The sequence below is a fragment of the Panthera leo genome, chromosome A2 (genome assembly GCF_018350215.1).
Source record: "Panthera leo isolate Ple1 chromosome A2, P.leo_Ple1_pat1.1, whole genome shotgun sequence".
NCBI classification, from domain to species: Eukaryota; Metazoa; Chordata; class Mammalia; order Carnivora; family Felidae; genus Panthera; species Panthera leo.
Genome location: NC_056680.1, coordinates 11,189,145 through 11,196,456, shown reverse-complemented (window position 1 = coordinate 11,196,456; position 7,312 = coordinate 11,189,145).

The following is a 7,312-nucleotide window of genomic DNA, read 5'->3' as shown; positions in this document are numbered from 1 at the left end:
GAGCTTCCTTCTCAGGTAGATGTGGGTGAGACACCCAGTCGCCACACTGCTTGGTGTCCTGGACTGTTTCACAGAAAAGTGAGGGGAGACCCTTCGCTGAATGTGCACACACTCTGTGGACAGCATTGTCCTGTGAGTTCATGGGCGTAGTGGCAACATTCTGCCTCTACTCACAGCCAGAGAATGGCCATGTGTTCACCCAAAGAATGCTCACCTCCCGGCACATGCGTGAATCCATCTTTGTGGCAATAGAGCCGTTTCCTTGCTTGGTGCCTTGATTGTTGTTTTTTCCCCCTCTGGTCTTTTATTTTTATTTTAAAAATGGTTTTAATTTAAATTCCAGTTAGTTACTATGTAGCGTAATGTTAGATTCAGGGGTACACAATACAGTGATTCACTACTCCCATACAACACCCTGTGCTCATCCCGACTAGCACACTCCTTTATTCTTATCTCAACTAGCCCATGGTGCCATTTGAACCTCAGGTCCTGACCTCTGGGGCCCCCTTTGCTTGTGTCAGGGTTGCAGCAGTGAGAACTCATGGTGATGAAAGGAGGCGGTGTTGCTCAAAGACTTGGCAAGTTCTTGTCGTCTCAGTCTCCCTTGAGGGGTAAACAACCCCCTGGGCGCCTGACAAGATGAGACTGGCATCTCGTCTTGCTGGATTTTGTTGGCCATGGTCTTGGAAGACGCCCGTGTGCCCCAGGCTCTCCTTCCCTCCCTGAACGTATCAAAGTTATGTGAGCCACTGAACTTGTGATACAACGGGGAACACAGTTGTGAGGCTGTCACTCGGAGTATTTGAGGAATGGGCACTCTGAGCCTGACAACAACTTCGAGATTGCTTGGAGAAAACCGAGGTTTCGGAAAACGAAGTAAGTTAGGCTCAGCAGACAGCTCTCTCAGCCTCCTGAGCCCTCTTATTTTCCTTCCTTCATGGTTCAGGGTTCAGATCAATGGAAGAGAAATTGAAGAAGGGTTTGGCTAGTCCCCCAAGTCCAGCCTGAGAAGGTCATGTGAGCTCAACAGGATAAATGAGCCAGCCCAAACCACTCAGGGTGTCTTGAAGCAGGTCTGGCAACAAAACAGTTCTCTCTCAGACCTTGACTGAGTGAGCCCACAGTGCAGGGCCACGTTCTGCCGTCTGGTCTACCCCTTGTGCATCTATGTGTCTCAACTGCTCTCATTCCTGCCAATCAGTATGATGTAGGTGTATGTGTGTATGAGGGAGTGTGTGTGTGTAAGGGGGGGCAGGTAGCGGGAATGCAAATACGTGGGCATTCTTCACTTTAGAGAAAGCAGATGGCTGAGTGGAAGTCACAGTAACATAATGGTTAAAGACACAGGTTGTAGAATCAGACTGTCTGGTTGGGTTGCCCGACCTCAGTGACTTAAATAACATAAGCTCTTAGTGGCTCGGTTTCCATGTCTGTAAAGAAGAGACGATAAAGTCCATCTTGTTTGCTGTTGTAAAGAGTTAATATAGTCAAAGCACTTAAAAGAGCGTCTCTTATTTACAGAACACTCTATTTTACTTCCTGCACACCTCTTGGATTCATCCCTTTCTCTCCAGAATCAGTTCTTAGTTGGGATGGCCAATATCCATGACCTGGACAGTGGCTGCAGATTCCTAACTGATCTCCACTAGCAGGCGTGAGCCCTGGACAAGCCCCTGCCACACCCCAGGACACCTGCCTCTTTCCACTAGGAGATTGGCTCTGGTCAGCGAGTTGGTGTTTTGGAAGCTGCATGGCGTGTGCACTGTATGTCTTTTTCATAATGAGGGCGGAGAAAAGGAGAGGGGAAGGAGGTGGCCGTAAATTGATACCATCAATGGGCTGAGCCAAGTCTGCTGGGAAGAGGCCTGGTTCACCCTGCTGTGGGATGCAATGACTTAATAGCAATTAATGATGGCTACAATCGTTGTGCACGTGATGAAGATAAAAGAATGATTATAATGTATTAGTGCCATGAGCCAGCAGAAATGGCAACTGTGGTTACTCTTGCAATGAAGAGTCACAAACATGTTTTTGTGTTCAGAAATGGGTGAGGAAAGAGATGGGAATGACTGAGTGAGTGAGAGAGGATTCTAGCAAGTGTGTGGAAACTTACTGCCGGAAAAGGGATTATGCTAGAATTGCCTGCACAGAGCCGATGCTCACAGGGCTGTCAGCTATGTGTCGATTGATAAGACGTCGTGGATCTCAAGGGGGCTCCACTGGTGAGCTATCAAGGCCTTCTGGATGCCTTTCCATCATGGGTGGAAAATGTCTATGTGAAATAAGGTCTTCCAAATACTGGCCTCCTGAAGTTCTCTTGATTGTGGACAAGACATGGGGCCATTCCTGCTGGGGGCGGGGGGGCGGGGAGGCTTACTGGTGTTACACAGGAAGTGTTTTTCCTCCCACAGTGGGAGGAACATTTTTAAAATTTATTTATTTATTTATTTATTTATTTATTTATTTATTTAGAGAAGGAGAGAGAGAGAGAGAGAGAGAGAGAGAGAGAGGCAGAGAGAGGGAGAGAATCTCAAGCAGGCTCTGCATTGTCAGTGCAGAGTCTGATGTGGGTCTTGAGCTCACGAACCGTGAAACCACGACCTGAGCCGAAGTCTGACGCTTAAGGGACTAAGCCACTCAGGCGTCCCTGGGGGGAACATTTTTAGGTAGGACTTCCTTTACTTTCTTCCGTCCCTCCCTGGTCTCCTTCCTGCTACATTTATTAAGTGTCTACAATGGCTCCGGCATGGTGAATATAATGGAGGAAATTTAGATATGGTCCATGCTGTCGTGGCCTTCAGATTTCCTTGGGGGAGGCAGTCAGTCATTAGCAGGTTTCCCCTGCTCTCCCCCAAAGTAGAGGACTCCTAAGCCCAAGTGGCATAAAGTGAAGCAGTGATCACCATTACTTTGTGTGGAAAAAAATTTTGAGCATTCTCAGACACCCCCCCCCCCCCAAAGCCTTTCTGACACTTCAGGACACACCCTGCTAACGGATGCACAAAATAAGTTGCGATAAAGCGCTGATGCTCCCAGACAGGTTCAAAGCTATGGCGGCTTGTGTGCGGTGTGAGGAAGGGATCAGGTTCCTTCTTCTGCAGGTTGCTGTCCAACTTTCCCAGCACCACTTGCTGAAGAGACGGCCTTTCCTCCACTGGATATTCTTTCCTGCTCTGTTGAAGATCAGTTGGCCACATGTGTTTATGCGGAGATGCTGAGAGTAGTTCCCAGGGAAGGAGCTTGGCAGGGAGACTTGCGATGCATGAGGTGCACACTGCCTCTATCGCGGCTCACTGAGAAACAAATGTCGAATGCCATTTTCACTTTTTGCTTTTTTTTTTCCCCATCAAAGCAGAAATTGTCTTCAAATTTCCTTTAATTATCAAAGACAGATACCAGTGTAGGTCTTTCCTAAGAGTGAAGTGGTATAATGGGAGCTTTCGGAAAGCGGGGGATACTTGTAAAACAATGCCACTAATGAATATAAGGTTCATTAAGATAAATCTGCTGAGGTGTGGGGGAGGGAGTGTGGTTCCATGAGAACTTGAGCCCAACCAAGAGTACTAAGGGATCTGGCAAGGCTTCCCTGAGGAAGGGACATGCCCGAGTGGGTGTCTTCTGGTTGAGGCGTAAGATGGGGGTGGGGAATGAGAAAGAGTGGTTCACGTTGAGAATCAATGTGACAAAACGTGCTGGGCTGGTGGAGAAGTCCTATGGGACGGATGAAGGGGGAGGGGTCCTAGATGGGGATGGAGTGAGACTTTCCTCCAAGTGAAGCGAATCAGATTTTCCCACCTTGACCTCCAGTACTGCAGATGGCAGTGCCGAGACTCAGAGATGTGTGTAGCTCCAGGATCACGCAAAACAAACCCAGAGAAGCCTTTCCCCAATTTGTAAGGCATTAGACTATGTGCTTGGTGAGTGTCCTGACGGAGTGAACCTCTTCAGGAGTCTGTTGATAGGGGTGTCTGAGTGGCTCCATTGGGTAAGGGTCTGACTTCGGCTCAGGTCATGATGTCGCGGTTCGTGAGTTCGAGCCCTGCGTCAGGCTCTGGGCTGACAGCTCAGAGCCTGGAACCTGCTTCGGATTCTGTGTCTCCCTCTCTCTCTGTGCTCCCCCCCCCCTCCCGTGCTCTGTCTCACTCTCTCTCTGTCTCAAAAATAAACATTAAAAAAAAAAGAAGTTTGTTGATAAAGATTGGGTACTCAGGACGGCTGATCCTGACAGTCCTTGAACCCTCAAGTATACTGATGGACCACAGAATTTTCCATCAGCGCTAATGAGCTTCGTAATGGAAGAAAGGGACTTTCCAACAGAGATCATGTGAGGAAAACAATGAGGGATGTGCAGAAGAAGAGGGAGGTCCTAAATTAAATACGTATAAGGGACAAGGCATCTGGACCACATCCAAACAGAAATCTGATCTGTCACAATGGGTCCCTGGCCACCTCTCCGGCCTCATCCACCACCACCCTAAAAATATTTTTCAGCTTCCTGAAAGTGTACCACTTTCTTCCTCCCTCCCTCCCTCCCTGCTTCCCTCCCTTCCTCCTTCTTTCTCATGAAATGTCAGATCTTTGTTGATAAGCTTCTCCTGAAATTTAATTTTTTTCTATATGCAATATAATATTAGTTTCAGATATACCACATAGTGATTTGATATTTGTGTACGTGACGAAATTATTGCTATGATAGGATTAGTTACCATTTGTCACTACACAGTTATTTCAATATTATTGACTATATTCCATACATGATATCCCCGTGGCTTATTTATTTTATAATTGGAAGTTTGCACCTCTTAATCCCTTTACCTAATTCACCTGTCTCCCTTATCCTTCTCTCCTGTGGCAGCCACCAGTTCTCTGCATTTATGAATCTGTTTCTGTTCGGTTTTGTTTGTTCATTTGTCTTGTTTTTTAGCTTCCACACATAACTGAAATGATACGGTGCTTGTCTTTCTCTTTCTGATTTATTTCCCTCAGGATAATACCCGCTGGGGCCATCCATATTGTCACAAATGGCAAGATTCCATTCTTTTTCTATGGCTCGGTAATATTCTTTTGTTTGTACGTGTATATACCACATTTTCTATACCCACTCTTCTGTAGATACACACTTAGGCTGCTTCCATATCTTGGCTATTGTAAATAGTGCTGCAATGAACGTGAGGGGCACATGTATCTTTTTTACTAGTGTTTTCCTTTTCTTCAGGTAACGAAAGTGGAATTGTTGGATTGCATGGTAGTTCTGTTTTGTGAGGAACCTCCATACTGTTCTCCAGCGTGGTTATACCATATATACTTTCATATATATGAAAGATCTTTGTTGATAGACTTTCATATACTTTCTTTCTTGCCCCAGGACCTTTGCCCAGACTGTTCATTCATTCTAAAACATTCTTTCTTACTTTCCTTTTTTCTTTTTAAATATGATTGATTCTTGTTCATATTTCAGGTGACAGCTTTAATGTCAGCCTCTTTAGGGCTGCCTTGCTTGACCTGACTTCTCTCCTGTAGGTAAGATCTCCTTAGTTTTATGTACCATCACAGCTTGTTCCTGTCCTCTTTATCATGCTTCTAATAACTCAGGTTAAAATTTGTCCTATCTGTTTATGGAGTGCTCACTGTGTGCCAGGTACTATCCTCAGCACTTTAAATATATCGTCTCTTTTTTTAAAATAAATATTTAAAAAATTTTAAAATGTTTATTTATTTTTGAGAAAGAGAGCATGAGGTGGGGAGGGGCAGAGAGAGAGAGGGAGACATGGCATCCGAAGCAGGTTCCAGGCTCTGAGCTGTCAGCACAGAGTCTGACGTGGGGCTTGAACCCACAGACCAGGAGATCATGACCTGAGCTGAAGTCGGAGGCTTAACTGACTGAGCCACCCAGGTGCCCCAATATAGCATCTCTTTTAATTCTCATAGCCCTGTGAAGAAAGAACTGTTTACTATGACCAATGTATGTATGCACGTATGTATTTTTTAAGTAGGTTTCATGTCCAGCATGGACCCTAACGTGGGTCTTGAATTCACAGTCCTTGAGATGAAGATCTGAGTGGAGATCAAGAGTTGGACGCTTAACCGACTGAGCACCCAGGAGCCCCATGACCACATTTCATGTTGGGGAAACTGAGACATGGAGAGGTTAAGTAAGTTGGCCCAGGTTTCTCAGTGAATCCTTGGCTGCACCAGGGTTTGAACTTGTATCTGATTCCAGCGTCCACATTCTTCACTACTTTTTGCAGCATAGAAGGAAGAAGGGTAAGGCTGGAGAATTATGCAGGGGCTTCTCAGAGCAAGATGAGCCTGCTTTTTCCTGGCCATCTGACACTCAGAGCTTACCCCAGAAAACAGGATCATTAAACCTCATGCTAGAGATATGATGATTCGCCGGGACATAAGGGTTGAGTTGGTAAGCAAGTGATGAACTGGGGGAGGTGGGAGCAGATAGCTGCTCAGTGGTGGAGGGTTATGTCTCTGGAAGAAGGAGACATAGGGGCCTCGGGCTTCTCATTCTAACACAAAGTGGGAACCAAAGGCATCATATATATATATATATATATATATATATATATATATATATATTTAAAAATGTATTATTTAGAAAAACGTGTGGTTGTTGTAATTGGCTTAAGAAATACAAGGCCATTTTTTTTTTTTCTTTCAGGTAAAAGTAGAAGTAGATGGTTCAGAGCTGGAATGGAAACTCAGCAACCAGGGAGCCAAACTCACTCTATTGTGCTGCTCTGCTTCCCTCAATATGCAGCCTTTGTCTTGTGGCCCAAAATGGCTGCTCCCGCTCCCGTCATCACATCCTACCTTCCAGTTTGTTGGAAAGAGGAAAGGGGAAGGGGAGAGCATGTTCCTTTCCTTTAAGAGAATGAGGGAATGAGGGATATTGTGCGTATCACTTCTACTTACATTTCATTTGCCAAAATGTTCTATCGCCACACTGGCCTCTCTGGATTCCTCAAATCATCCTCAGCTTAGATCTTCCTTTTCGAGGATCTAGTGGTGTCCTCCTTCATACATGTCAAAGCCATAGCCTCCTGGTTTAATTCCTCAGACCACAGCTCTAGAGAATGAATGGGGATTTGAAGAGATCTCTGAGCAGGGATCCAGGGGACCTCAGTTCTAGCCCAAACCTGTGACAAGCTCAATTTGAGACCTAAATTTAATTGCTTCTCCTTTCTGGGTCTTAGCGTCTCCTTTTGTCAAATGAGGCGATTGGACCCTTTCCCTCTTCTCTCCTTCTAGGTTCTAGAAAGTTCTTCACCATTTTCCACAGAATTCCACAGGGTAACAACTA